The following is a 16149-nucleotide window of genomic DNA, read 5'->3' on the forward strand; positions in this document are numbered from 1 at the left end:
AGGAAAACTATAATGACCGCCATTTATTCTACCACACAATCTGTGGATGATGTCGAGTGAACGCAAACAAAGTGATTCTTATTTTTTATTTGTCATTTACAATACCCACAGACTTCGTGTTGAACTCGACGAACAAATGCTGATGAAAATAATTGAGTTTTAATTCTTTTGGAATAGGTATGTTGCAAATGCAAAAATGATGTTCTAAGTAGTGGAGCTATTGATCTATTTTAAGTTTATATAAAGATGTACCTTTGGAATGTATATATTTCCATTATGCTTCACAATTTGTATTGGAACAATTAGTGGACAATGTACCGTTAAATTATATCCTACACATAGGCATACAGGTGTATATAATTTTAATCAATATTTCATTATATATTTGTAAACGGAATGGTGCAGCCATGTTACGGATTTTGCGACGCAAATAATTTGCGCGCCAATTGACCTTTCGTCGGACATCGTTGTCGGAGCAGTACGATGGCGACGGGCGCGGTCTCCGGCTCCGACCAACACGTGCTAAATATAGATGTGCGACAACACGCCACATCGAACGAACACCCGCTCGGGGCCGACAACGTAGGCAGTTTTCCTTTATCACCCACCCGACAGTCTCTTCCTTGGATTTTACCGAAGCTTCGCCAGAGACGAAGGCGACGGGATGTCGACCCACTCCACCCTCCCGGGATCGATACAGATGGTCGCCGCAGGAACACCCTCAGCTTTATGTGTAAGAACCGACCCGAAGAGGGTGAAGTTTATCAGACCTGTCATTTTGTATGTGAGCTGCCTGTCGACATTCATATATGTAGCTTTACGGATAGATACTGAAATCTATTTGAAGTGGTTGTATGTGACATTGCGGTTTTATTTCAGATAATCGAATTTCATGAACCTAATTTAAATCAAAATTTGAATAGAATTTCGTTGACTTGGGACATATTTTACAATAATCACGAGTCACTAGTTCCGACTGATAATTAACGTAGCCTTGAAGGCGACTGGTATACGATGCAAGGCGCGCACAATGAAAATAGTGCAACCGTCGATGACCATCATAGCAGCCGTGTTCTCGAATGGAATTCGTACCGAGCGGCGGTTGGCGTGCGCTGTGCTCATTTAAAGATGGCTCCGATAAGGCGCAATGACGCCGCTCCTCGGGCGCGGGCGTTGTGTCAGCAGCACGGGTGTGTGCGTGCCTCGGCATGCCGGTGTGACGACGCCGTCCCTGGTTGTCCCGCCCCTCACCCCGCGGCTGCACGTTCCGCAACATGTGAGGCGACTCTGCCTTGCTCATGTCCGTCGTCTACGCCACCCAACAGCCGCAACCGCTCTCATGTCGGTCCTCCCTCGACGAGGCCCGCTGATAATAATGCGCCTTATCAAACCAGCAGATAGCAGAGGTGCTGTTCGCTCGTTTAGATGTCAGGGACACACTAAACGACGTCAACTAACTCGTCTACAACTTGTTTGTCACTACAAGAGTTCGTAATTAAATCATCAAATAACATATTTCTATAGTAGAACTAGGTAGTTGAAACAGTATTTAAAGATGTGCGGGGTTAAAACGAAATGTACTTTATAAAATTATTTCGCATTACCTTTAATATACATTACACATAATAATATATTCAGAGTCTTGTCATCTTCGCACTTTGCACTTTCAAGAAAAAAATTGCGTACTTAATCAACGATGAACAGTGCCTAGTTAAAGAGTAATGCTATACGTATTGAACTTGACAAAATTCCACGATAGTTATTTATTGTAACTAATTTCAATGTAGTTCATCACACTACAACAACATTGTGCATTGTAAATGCACAACTGTCCTGAACTTCGACAAAACATGAAAACACCTTGAGCAGAAATTTACACGTGTAGATTAAAGTGCGGCGTAGAGTTTATCTAACCTTTCTTATTCTGACTGGTATTACATATACGTTTAATCACATTTGTATTGTTTTCAATCAATATGGAAAAAAGGACCTCTTCTAGTTTAATTGCGAACTCAAAACATTTGACACGGTTAAAGAATATCCTTTATCATTATAATTTGAATTAATTTAATTTATGATTATGACGGTATTTTAAAAAAAAAAAAACTGACCATTTCGGTGTTTTACGTATTCGAATATTTCAATAATTTTGCTTGCAATAATAATAAGTATTACACAATAATAAGATCAGATATTGTATCTCTAACATCATGAAACTAGCCTTAACATTGAATATCAGAGACGAACATATAATCATTATAACAAATGGTGCATGTTTTTTGTGGCGATGTGACTGACGGTTCGTCTGTTTCATTGCCACATTCGACCCTTCTGAAAAAGTGGCGCGGCGCTGCCTTCCCTAAAATACTTTCCTTGCGCCGATCATCAAAGACCGTCATATAACTCTACACAAATATAGAAAAGGGCAGTTTACAGTTACACAATTTAAACGCATGTAAGGTAAAAGAACTTTAAAATGGGTTGACGGCAAGTGATACTTTTGAATTACACATAATCCAATACTCGACTAATACTAAGGAATTGAAGCGATGTAGCTATCATCAGCGTTAGCTCTCCGAATAATTTTCCGTGAAACAGACAGTTGACCGATTCCAATTCAAATTCAAAATCATTTAATTCAACTTAGATGTCAGTATAACACACTTGTTGAATGTCAAAATATAAATAACAATGTTAACTCTACCACCGGTTCCAAAAAAAGCCACAGTCCTGAGAAGAACCGGCGAAACAAACTCAGCGGGCTTTTTTTTTGTTTTTTCTCAAATATTTACTTTTTTTTAAAATAAATAAAAATATTTACAATAAAGGAAAAACAAGTCAAAAAATACAATTAAAAAAAATAATAATAATGAAAAATGAAAAGGCCAGGAGCGAACGCCTCATTCCCACGTAGTGCCATCTAGTAAATAATCCTTAACTTTATAATATACCTTGTTGCACAAACGTTCCTTGATAGTTTTCTAAAATCTATGATCAGGTAGTAATTGAACGTTTAGTGGGATCTTGTTGAAAAGTTTCGGTGAAAATTCGGTGGTAGCATTTCACAATTCTAAGTTTTCATTTTTGTATGGTGTCAAACAGAAGCAAACAGTAAATTGAAGACTAGCCCAGAAGTCACAGTAGCATTCGAAATGAGGCTTGGTATGTGTTTTCTATACCAGAATCCTCAGAGAAGGTGCGAAGTCTCTACAAGCTATAATTTTGCAATAAGCATAATGAAATTTTTATGACCGTGTGTGTAATATGAAGTGTATTCAGAACTGCCCACAGTTAAGATCTTGTCAAAATGTACTACAGGTTCTATTTAAGTCGCTTGCTCACTAGCCGACATAGTCTAATAAAAATAAAATTGAAATATATGATATAATTTCAACGATTGATTACGAAGTTTATTTATACTTAGATATGTATTTATACTCCACAGCAGATAAACTGTGTTTAATCTAAAGGGCTATCTAAATTGACATCATTGATTTTAAGATACAAATTGTTGAGCATTTGACAGCAACGCGGTTACGCAAAAGAAATATGAATGAAATAAATTCATACATTATTTGGATGTTCAACGTTTTTATGTTAACAGAATAACAATGCCAACGCTAAATTCATTTCAATGAATTTATATATATTTATGTAATAAGACGGAAAAGTTTGTTCGTATTTTATGTATAAACTCATGATATCATCATAATTTATAAACATAAATTTGTTGAAAATAATATATAATATTTTTTCTATAATTTGTCGCCACTATGCAGGTGGCAACATCCCATTGCTGTAGAAATTAGGTGAGTTTTTGATACAAAAATGCTACTGCTAATTTAATACTGCCTAAAGCATCCTGAAGAAGCAGAGGCAGGTTATAAAATCTGAGGGTGCAAAATTTGATCTATATTGTGGATGCATTAACACTTCCCAATCAAGCTCTATCAATATTAGCTAGATAGCGACAGATGTGTGTGGTCTGACGTATCATGATGAAAAACCACATCCATTCTGTTGTACAATTCCGGCCGCTTTTCTCTATTTTTTGCTTGAGTCAGCTGTTGGCAGTACAGATGCGAATCGATGGTCTTGCACGGCAGGAAAAACTCATGAACGATGCCTTTCTAATCCCACTCTTATTGAGTTAAATAGGGTTTCGATATTGTCTGTACATGAGGTTCTTTCAGCTAAGTCGTGTGGCTTCAACTATACAACTTTTTTGTGTTTCCAATCTTTTTCAAATGGGTCAAAATTGTTTTGTAGTCTAACCCCAGCGCTGCTGCTACTATTTTTACTGCTCCTCCTTCCTCCTTGCATCGTTCTCCTCATTACTGAGGGTCGTGACTCCCCCGCTGCGTCAACCTCTCTTGTACGATCGTCCTCCATTTGCTGTGATATTTGGCTTCGTGGAGGGTATCGTGGAGCTTGAGGAGCGAGGAGCTTACTGCTACTACACTTTTAATCGAAGTTATGTGTTTTCAACGTGTTCTTAAAAATCGATAAAATTTAAGATCGCACGGTAATAAAATATCTCTGCTTCAAATTTTTTCCTACGGTGCTGGTAAATCAAGACTTGAGAGCAATTTTGGAGGTTCATGCTCGTCCATATTCTCCGGTTGCGCGTTGATGTGCTTAGTTCAAACGAGGAAAAACTTCCATTATCGACGACCCCCGCACAGGATGCCTTACATCAGTAGTGACGGTCCTGACTTGAAAGGGGACTTCTTTCTAGTCAGGACTCCGACTCCGAAGAAATTTAAGGCAATTCCATCTACCGGTAAGATCATGGGCTGTTTTATCTGGGACAGCCAAGGAATGGTAATGATCAAATACCTTTATGATGGAGGCACTATTACGTGGACTTTGTACGCAGGACAAATAACAAATTTGCGTGAGGAAATACGCAAGCAACGGCATTCCAAACTCGCTAAGGTTATTTTGTATCACCATGATAACGCCCCCGCGCACAAGTCCAAAGTTGCGAGGGTTGCCATTCAAGAAGCTGGCTTCGAATTGATGGAATATCTTCTATATTCACCGGACCTAGCGCCTATTGATTTCTATCTACCTACCGCGGTTAAAGGAACATCTCAGGGGCCATAAACTTGAGGATGATGACGTAGTAGTCGCCGCGGTATACACTTTTTTATGGGTCAGGAAGAAGTTTTATTTAAAAAGGGAATTTTAGCTTTAGAAAAAATATATACCTACAAAGTGTATAAACGTGAATGGTACCTACGTCAAAATTTAAAATAACATTTAATAAAAGACAGTTACGTAATACTCATTATCACTATTTATTGAATACCCCTAGTATGCCGTAATTCCTAATGTGCCGATCGTGTTTCCCAAAAATGGTATCGATTTTATCCGTAACCGGTAGACCAGAGCGGGCTTCATCTTTGACACCAAAATTCCCGGACTGACCCTTGAGTCAATTTTGTGCTCTCGTACTGACACTGGATTAAGTCTCGAATTTCTCTGCTAGATTCACTCACATTTACGGACAGAATACAAAAACAAATATGGCGGGAAGCCGATTTACCTTTTTTTCGTTATATCGTATGTATTTATATTTTGAAAATGTCTAATGGTAATTGGTTTCAATACTAAATATATACAAATAGTAAAACTAAAGAGATTTTACTGAGCTTTTTACTTTTGTAATCATAAAATAGTACCCCGACCTAATATAACACTTAAGTGTACTTATAGTTTAATTCCAGTTTATGTATGAAGACTGGAAAAAAATATTATCCAATTAATTGATTAGGTTATGTTACTTCCTGTGGTAATTAGCGACAATTTGTAGGTGTATTCAAAATTCAAATCAAAAAGGTGTTGCCAATTTGGTGTGACGTTTATGTTGTCAATATATACAGGGTGTGATTTTTTCAGATTTTATAAGCTGACAGGGATGGTATTGATAAAAAAAAGGCTGACGTAATCCTAGTTATTTATAAAAAGGTCGCTTCTTCGAGCATTTATAGTAACTTTTTTCCCTACCTAATCTCTGGTAGTCTCCAGGAGTTATACAAATTTCACCGGTTTTGTAGGCGAGCTCACGGGGCTAAGCCTAACACTAGCCTAGCTTGCAGTGCTCCGCTGAATCTTCCACCGGATCAGAATCGTGAAAAAGATCCGGAGATAAACTCTATGGATTGTGTTGGCATGCTAGGTGGCACGTCAAACTCTGGAAGAACGAACGGTGACGGGTGCTTTGAGTGCCTAAAAGCACTGAGAGTGGATAGGGAGGGTCCGATAAGACATCCGACGGCGTCTGTGCGTTGCCCCGTCCTCTTGGTCGGGTCTGTAATTAGAGGCGGTCACGATAAGAGATTTATCATGTAGCGCGGCTTTTTCGAAGGATTATAGTAATGTAAAGCTATGCCTTTTACTTTCAGATTTAGCCACGTTAGCGTATTAAATTTGAACTGCGTTAAAGTTCATTCTGCTTCTTCGCATTCATCCTATCTAAACAGTTAATCTTTCAAGATACATATTTTTAGTTTTTGTTTCAAATTGACATACATGTTTAATAAGACGAGAGCAGTACACAGCTGCCATAAATCGGTTAATGGAGCATACAGGGCATAATGTGGATTCCGCCGGTCATTTTGATGCATCAAAGAAGCACTCGCTTAGGAACAACGGCTATGCTAGGCCTTTAAACCGGAACGCATGACTGCCTTCGGGCAGATACTATATGCAGGATAGTGGTACCGACCAGTGCGGGCTCATAAGAATCAATAACGACAGATTACGTAAATTTGCATTTTTTTCTAGTTAAATTTTCATTAGGTACAAGCTGTTTATTAAAACGTGGAACTCTTTCATGAATATGAATCGAACCTCAACCTAATCGTGTAATTGTAATTACACTAGTACACCGGGCTTCTTACTTCGTAGGCCAAGGAGTTTTCGTTTTGTTATTAGTAGCTAAGTTGAAAACGCGACCAAAAATACATAATATTTTTTCAGAAAAGACGAAAAAAATGAAACGTTCCTTTTATCATCCACGAAATATTTGACCGTAACGATAAAAGCTCAATTTTTCGGTCGGATAAGAACAGCAAATAGAAACAACATCAGAATTTCGCATGCATAGCTATAAAATAAAACGAATTCGATATGCGATAGGTAGATGCGGCTGGCTTCTCGTCGATATCTAGATAATGACGACATCACCGTGGCGCATACGGCTACTACGCTATAAAGGTAGGCTTCGTCACCTACATACCTATCGTAGGGAGTAGAAACGAAGGAAAGCTGTCGTAACGTGTCGCAAGAAGCCGTTGAAGTAACATAAGCGCAGCAAATTATCAGGGTCGTGCGACGACGACGCCGCCGGCTGCACGACCGCCGCTGCCTACGCGGACACCTATCTAAGTGTATTATAGTTGTTAGCTATGTATACGCGGGTCGTTCGTATAAGCAGCTCCGACGAGGGCACGTTGCTTGTTCGCAACAACGCAACGGAAAAACACGATCACGGCCGTGCTTAAAGAATCACCGACAACAATACAATGCGATACAACAATGACGATCCCCAAAACTAAGGCGCCTTTTCTGGGAAACAGTGATCGGAGAATCCATGGCGCAGCAATAATGTTCACAATTATTTTTTTTGGTTCTTTCTAGATTTCTGCAATACGGACCGTTAACGATTCACGTCTGTTGTAAGGTCCCGACAAGCGAAGACGTTCATGTAGGTACGCTGGTTGCAGTCGCTGTGGTGGTCCGCCATATTGGGTCGTCTGCTTGGAAACAAGTTTTGTTGTGCGCAAGCGCAGGCAGCCGGTTGCCAGCTGTTCTCGTGTCAGGTGGTTGGTGGCCTCGCAGTTCGTTTCTCGGTTTAAATCTTATGATGCGTATTCGACATTTACACAAATTGTATTTAGTCTCAATTTGATCGAAGGTGACAACGTTTACAATACAACTTCGTGCGATTAGTAACTCTATCAGTTACAATTAACCTCCCGTTTTCAGCAACGTTTGTTAGGTTACTAGTAGAATTCATCGTATTGTAAATATAATTTGTAAATTTTCAAAATTAATTAGTACAAAAGCGTAGCATTATAGTCAGGAATTCTATTGAACCTCTAACAGAATTTCAAAAAATTGTTATTGTCGATATTTTGAAATCCAGTCAAAGGCTCATGACAGTAGAAACAATAGCTAAATCACGCTTAGGTCATTTTAGGTGGTGTGGTCGGCGCCTGCGCATTGTAATAGTGAGGTCACTTCGAGACGAGTGCGACGCCCGTCCACCGCGCCGCGCCGACACGACCGCACGATATGGAACGGAGCTAGCCCGAACGAGCACGCATACATTACGTGCCGCCTACAAGCAGCGCGCGGTGGATACTTGTATGGTTTTTACACGTCTACCACTCTACCTATACTGTTCCATATAGCGCTGGCACAAGAGCGGGGCGCGCCGCTCTTCTGGTCATCGCGTTGGCTGGACGCATCGTGCTTGCCGCAAAACACAAACGACCTCTTTTCGTTACAGTGACATCACGGTCTCGTCGATCCAGAGGGACGATGTATGTGTGTGTGTTGAAAACGGTAACATCCTGTTTTGTGTAACGCGTTTGAGGAGTTCCGATCACTGAACTTTATAGAGAGGAAGTAAAACTGATTCACATTTGATAACTTACTGAGGTTTTTTTTTTAAGGGATATCTGTATTTCTCCGAACGACCATTCACTTCACCCTTCACTGAAACTGTTTGTTGCAAAAATACTGGATAAAAATCAAATTTATGTTAATTCATGTGTAGGTTATAACACATAAATAGGCCACGGTTGTTCGATGGCATCAATCAGAATGACAAATAATTGACGATTCAAACAACGAGGTCAAACAAAAGGAGGAAAGTTCATCAGCGGTAACTCGTATAGCACTATACACGTACCTATAGAGAGATGTATAAGCATGTAGCAGGCTTCACAGAATCCCCGCAAGGCTATCTTTGATAACGTTATCTCAGCCGGTGTTAGCGGAGTGGCAGGATCAGTTTAGGCAGTGGCAAATAGCACTGACGGCGTCTTCGCGTAATCCTCATTACTTTTTGGTATCGTTCGATTTAAGATAATCCTATATCGTAAAGCTATTTGAACGCGATCTGATCGAGTCGATTCGTTACTACGTATTGCACTTATTAATTTGAGGGCTTCCATTGAAGATTTTTTTAATAACATTTGTTGTTTAATTCACGTATTTCATTCACTTCGTTTAGCGTGTTTTTGATGACTTGATCATATTTTGGTACCATCGAGCTGATTTCGTGATGGATTTGGAAAGTGGATAATATAATCCTTGAATAGCTACGAAAATCCTTCGACAGTGAGTCCAGAGTTTTGGCTCGTTAAATTTGCCTTAACGAGTCCTTTTCACGTGACTCATGCTGAAGCCCTTACGAGGTAAACAGAGAGGGATCAATATTTTTGGTTTTAATTCAATACCAGCTTATAAATGGTTTTTTTTTTGTAACAGCAATAGTACAGTAATTACGGATATAACTTTTCCTTCACTTTCTGTGAATAGATTTAATTTTTTATTCCATTTCTAGTTGAAATTGCTGTGATAATCTATAATACGATATAGTATGTACGTTAGATCACGATGAGACTAAATTACTAGCCAAGCAGCCCCCTGCGACGCTGTGAGCCAGCAGGGAAAAACAACGGGCGGCCACCCGATCCACGTTTTACTGACGCTGTAAGCTCTATGCTCTACCATCTATTGTATGTATATATCTACCTACGCATATCACGAATGCCACGCCGCGTACCAGTAAATTTATATATGTATTTATATATCCGTTCCGGCGCTTCATATTATCTATCGTGTAAGAATACTTAGATATAACGTAATGAAGACATATTATGTGCACTATAAATAATATCTGGCCGTCTCAATAAGTACGTCTTTAAATCTATATTACTCTGCATTTCAATTCAGCAGGACTTAAAGAAAAAAATGCTTTTTATTTATTCATAATATTTCATTAAGAGTGATCTAAACTAAATGATTTGTCGTTAACTTTCGAGATAGGGCTTCGTTATAACGAATAGACATATAAGTATACATAGACTAGCTGTACCCGTCCGCTTCGCTGGGCATTTAAAATTAACATTATTATTTCTAACCCCCACAAAGATTCTCATCATTAACGCCCCCGCAACTGGTGTAGGGAGTCCAACACTCATATAAATATTAGCTTATCCATTAAGTACATATATTTTCTACATGGATACGAAATTTCAAGTCAATCGCATGAATGGTTCAGTAATTACAACGGAAGATCCGTAAAAACCACTGTAGATTTATATATTAGTATAGATAGGTGCATAAAAGTCTGCGTGTGTCCTATATTATAGACCAGAAACGAATCGCACCGAGGGGCAGGATTCTGTGATGCGGCAAAACGAGCAAAAGCAGACGCCAGCTGCAATGCAGCTGCTGGCAAGGCTACAGACGCCACTCGTCGCCAGCAGCCGCGACGCAACGTAACACAAATTAATCCGTATTATGACCAGTGCTTTTGAGAATATTTAAATACTAATGTTATCTGACAGTTATTAACGTGCACAGTGTTTTGATCATTTCACCAATCGTATTGTTTTATTATTAAGCTGAGGGTATTATGCGATAAGAAAATGTTCAATGTTTTGTAAAAAGCTTATTTGTATATTAATATAGTTTAATATTAAAGCTACGCTTTTATTTATTTATTGCATACTAGGAGATGTATGGAAATGGTAGTGCAAGGTAGAGGGGGAAGAGGTCGACCGAAGAAGACATGGATGGAGTGTGTGAATGACGATATGAGAGAGAGGAGTGAGTGTTGAGATGACGGCTGAGAAGAGAATGGAAGAGAAAAATTAGCTGTGCCGACCGCACCTAGTGGGATAAGGTGGAGACAAAAAAGATTGCTTAGATGGGTGGAGGAGCTCACAGCCCACCTGGTGTCAAGTGGTTACTGGAGCCCATAGACGTCTACAACGTAAGTGCGCCACCCACCTTGAGATATAAGTTCTAAAGTCTCAAGTATAGTTACGCATTTCAAATAATGAAATTTAATTTAGTAAATTAGTTTCTGGTTGTGTTCAGAGTTGCTGGATAATGTGATCAGACCATTAAGCTTGTTCTGATGTTGTGTGCGCTTTAATTTCTGATTCACAGCCTCCTACATACCAACATAATTCCCTATAAGTCGGTTTCTATAGGTACAGCTTCTTACATACATACCACAGTAGCGTACGTAGGTAATCATATATCTTGCAACAAAGCAACGATGCGAACGTTATAGTTCCTGCAAAAAGCGCATTATTCGAGAATTTACATAGTCTTGGATCTAATTACCTTTGTTTAAACCAAGTCAGCAAGAAAATACTAGAATTAAACATGTTTTATCAAAAGATGACCGGGAATATATTTTGTCCCATGGGATTACCTATATGCACTATATATCTACGGTTCGTTCTCCTTTTCCTCCTCAACGAATTTGTGTATAAATATACCGGAGTAGATAGACACGTAGCATTTTTACATAAATGCCAATGGGTAGGTTTCAGGAGGCACTAATCATTACGACGCGGCATCCTAATTTACACCGATTCTGAATAAACGTGATGTAAATTCTTAAAAGCTGTCCGTATAACAACTACTCACAACGTTTTAGTTCAAATAATATCATTATTGTTGGTTCTTCGAGTCTGACATTGGAACTTGATTATTTTGATTGGAATCAATTTTGAATTGTACGTCTCAGAAAACCGTTATTCGATTTAAGCGAGAATTCTTTTTCAACATCCTCGACGTAAAAGCAGCAGATTTAGCAAATCCAAGTTGGAAGACCCCGGTCGCCTGATCCTGCAGGGAGCGCCGCCACCCTACTTACTCAACCCACCACCCCAACTTTCACTCTCTTGTGCGTCGGGGGCCTCGACAAAATCCTGGCTACGAAACACTGTTAACGACCTTAAGTGTGCACGCTGTTATATTCCTACCGACTCAAGCTTTAGATGCTAGAATAGCGTACATCGAAATGGCACGAGGTCGTGAACATTTTGAGCGATGCGTCTAGGGTGTACTAAGTGATGACGGGTGTCACGGAATATGAGGGCGTGTTGCGTGTCCGTTAAGGGCGAAGTTCGCGTGTTCTAAGTTTTTTAACACGCATCGTGCTGCTGCCGAAGACAACACCGGGCGCGTACCGGATCCCTCGTCAGTGCGCAACCCGCGCCCATTTCACAAGTATTTCACGTAATATAGAAGTACTTTGATAATGATTTAATAAGTAATAGAAGATTCACGATTGTGCGTTTCATTATATTTCGTAAAGAAGTTCTACGACAGATTGTTGGCCGATAGCGTAGTCACGTTGTCGTTTTCCGCTTTATCTAAACATACGTAGTTGTGCTCAACCACTAGTCTCTAACTCGATAAAGAGTTGTGTCATAGCATTGTAGTTGTGGTAAGAGCCGCACCTAGGGCCTTCGAAATATAATATTGTAAAATTTTGAAAAATGCATTTCAAAACGTAACTCAAATCCGACACACGCTATTATGAAACTGTTGTCAATAACTGAGAAACAGTTGATGATATAACATTGACCTTGACTCTAAAGCAACTCTGTGGAAGATGCATTTATACGATGCCTTACCATATACGATACCTTTATTCTGTCTTTGCACTTTATTGCCGGGCTGTTTGTTTTTCAAATCTCGCGTTACGTTATGAATATTTTTCAAATACCTAAACGCTACGTTACGCTATTTTTTGGTGGTAATTAATAAATGATCGCATATGATACGCTACTACTATACTTGTTTGTGTGATAGTAGGTGCTTGAACGTCGCAAGAGCAAAGACAAGACCGAAGCCCGAGACCGAGCGCCCGCGCCGTTGTCGACTGCCGCTACGTCCCTACGGCCCACGCGATAAGGCGCACATCACCGCGCTCGCCTGCTGACCTCACCGCTTCGCCGGCAAACAATAAATATGTAACACTGATAAAAGCCGCAGAAGCGATGACCGGGTCTTATTTAGGGATTCTCACATTGCCAAACAAGAGGGGTCATCGCGCCGATGACTCCGCTACGAGGCCGCCGGGTTGGAAGCGGGCGACGGCGATGTCGACGTCCACCAGCTATTTCTGAAAGGACTACCTCAAGAACCGGACCGGTATTTATACGGCGCGCTTTCGCGACCCCGTCTTAACCTCACGTGCTTCCGTTAATAAACAGTAAAAATTAAGAAGTGTCATATTAGTACATACCTGCACGATGAGAAACTGTGATGACGCCGCGCTGGAACAACACTCGTACCGGTGGCGCGCGGCTGACTGGCGGGCGGACAGCACCGAGCGTCGTCGCGGCAGCAGTAGCCCCCGCCCGCGCCCCTCGCCGCGGCCGCTGCATTCCGTTCGTGCGTCCGCTGTCGCCGTCGGGAGAGTTGCCGCTCGCCGCTTCCACTGACATCAGCGACGCCGCCTGACACCTCCCCATATCTCGTTCTGTACTGTTCGCCAGTCACCTCTACCTGACCCTCGAGGACGCCTACCTGAACCGACCTCGTTGCATATTGACCGGTTATTCCGACCAGTCGGCGCAACTAAACAACACAAGAACTTCTATGTAAGCTCTTAAAGAAATCCTTGTCTGAAGAGTATTTTACAGCACGTATGATAATATTTGCTTACAGTTTACTCAATTAGCCGAATTAATTGCTTATGTTAATTAAGTAATTATTGTTATAAGCATTATGTTGGGGTATTCATAATATCGTTAGAGCATGGCATTCGTGATGATTGTTTGACATTAATAGAAACGCGTCGAGACCAACGACAGTCTAGACTTGAAGATATAATATGCGCTCAGACCTTGGAGCGTCTATACCGGGCGTGCTACCTATATTAATGTTGGTAGCGAGGCGGAATGGTACGACAAAAAATATCCCTCAGTGTCTCAGCTATGAAGCTGAACTAAACGTATTGCGTTCACTTGAAGATAGGAAGTAAAGTAGCCAAGCAAATCTAAACACTAGGCATATCTACAAACTATTCGTGTACGTAACGCATTTACCACTATTGCATCTAAAGTGTTTTATTTATTTACATACAACTTCATTGTATACATACACAACATAGAATTAAACATAAGTAAAACTTAACGAACAAACAATGAGCATGACGTACTTAACGTTCATAGCGATCTCCTCCAGACAACTTGAACTAGAGAGAGTTCGACTTTGAAGCCGTCGTGGCCTGCGGTTTAAAAACTGAGACTTAGAACTCATGTTTCAAGATGTGTGGCGACATTTAGATTGTTGATGTCTTTGGGCTCCAGTAACTACTTAGCACCAGGTGGGCCGCGTGCTCGTCCACCAATCTAAACAATAAAAAAATCTAAAAAATATTTACGAGTGTCGGACCACCTGATGAATTACAGCCACGGGCGCTTTTCAGGACGCTTAAATAACAACAGGTTTTGTGCTCTGGAAATACAATAGAAGGGAGTTCATTTCAAAGCTTTATGTGTTACGACGAAGAGTTGGACGTGCTCACTAGCCCATAGACAGAACTCACTGAGTTTCTCGTCGGATCTTCTTTATGGGTCGCGATTCTGATCCGGTGGTAGATTCAGCGAAGCACTGCTCTTGCTAGAGTCATTGTTGTTCAACCCGTATGCCATCCTACTGGTCCGTGAATATATGGAATAGCTCCAGGCTATTAACTACTAGGTTTCACCAGGCAGAAGACGCGCGCCGTGGACAGAACGCCAGCTCAGATCTGGTTACGAAAGCGGTTGTTGGTAGTCTATACCATGTGGTCCATGTTACCCACGACCAAATACTATGGAAGAAAGTCACATGTGGTCGCAATCAGTAGCGAGGGAACGATGAAGAAGAGAACTCAGCATTGTTATTGAATTGGTATCGCCATTCTGTGCGAAACAGTCATTCGTTTCGGTTTGTAAGGTGTGGCGGCGTTATAATATCGAGACTCCGATCTCATGTCATGACGGCGCGGCGGCGGCGACATTTACGTTGTAATGACTATGGGCTCCAGTGTGCTTAGTGCGAGTTTTTTAACGTTCTCGATAGCGTAAAAGTTACCTCATATTTGTATGGAATGGGATCGTTTGCATACGTTTGCCGCTAGGGGCGCTATTCCAACTGCATACAAAATTGGATTAACTTTTACGTTATCGAGAACGTTAAAAACTCGCACTAAGCACACAGTAACCCAGTGATTCTCAACCTTTTTTTTATTGCGGCACATATTTAACGATTTCAAAATTTGGCGGCACACAAAAAAAAGATAAAAATTATTTACTTACTACAACACACTGCATAAATAGTTTATCAAAAAAATTTTAATATACGAAATAAACTAAAATGTACTATAATTCTTTTTTGTGGATTTAAATATATATTCATGTTTAAAATATTTTTCTTTTAAAATGATATAATTTAATAATATTAACATATATTCCCAAAATTTGGCGGCACACAAAAGTGCCGCGGAACAGTGGTTGAGAATCACTGCAGTAACCACTGAACTGAAGACAGCAGTTGGACTATGAGCTCGTTCGCACGTGTATGCAATCAATAAATGAGTCTCGCATGGTGTTTTTACTTGATAATGCACTGGGAGCGCTGCGACGAATTATTTGAGATTCATTATCTCCATTTTACAATCGCACCAATCTTAACTAAGCAAAGGACATCTTTAAGGCTTGAGACCTTTGATTACCCACAGCGCATTTTTTTTTAATATTTTTGGATGTACCATCCGGCTTTGTATGAACTTCCTTCCATGGTGCTTTCTGTGCGTTATAGCATATCTCTCCATGGTTTGGCGAGAGTCCTCACCGCTAGGCGGCTATATCTCTGACATTGCCAACTTTTATGAACGACTTTGACCATTCACCGTCAGATAAACAGTACGTATGCTCAATCTGAAATGCAATAAAATAAAAGCAATACATACATGGAGGAAGCGTTTTCTTCTGACGTATTAGTTTGAAATTCCAAATAATTTCGTTACGAAAAGTATCTGTCAAATGAAATGATGCTTTTTAAGTTTGTCAGGGAAAGTTTACTGTAATATTCAATAGATGGCGGTGT

At 40.3% G+C, this 16149-nt stretch overlaps 1 protein-coding gene across 4 annotated transcripts in view; it reads right to left on the reverse strand.

The window, feature by feature from the left end:
• LOC101744619 (zinc finger protein Xfin) overlaps positions 1 to 16149 on the reverse strand; it is a 30490-nt gene that overhangs the window by 13679 nt on the left and 662 nt on the right. Inside the window, exons 2-5 of one of the 4 annotated variants that reach the window (XM_062668107.1) lie at positions 15812 to 15980; positions 14606 to 14809; positions 14441 to 14514; positions 13298 to 13632 (exon numbers count right to left, since the gene is read on the reverse strand). The gene's annotated coding sequence lies outside the window, so the exon portion shown is untranslated. Of the gene's footprint in view, positions 1 to 8669; positions 10464 to 13297; positions 15981 to 16149 lie in introns of those variants that run through there. The other 3 variants (XM_062668108.1, XM_062668109.1, XM_012692939.4) reach the window with 3 other exon arrangements.

Source organism: Bombyx mori, chromosome 4 (assembly GCF_030269925.1).
Source record: "Bombyx mori chromosome 4, ASM3026992v2".
In the NCBI taxonomy this organism is placed as follows: Eukaryota; Metazoa; Arthropoda; class Insecta; order Lepidoptera; family Bombycidae; genus Bombyx; species Bombyx mori.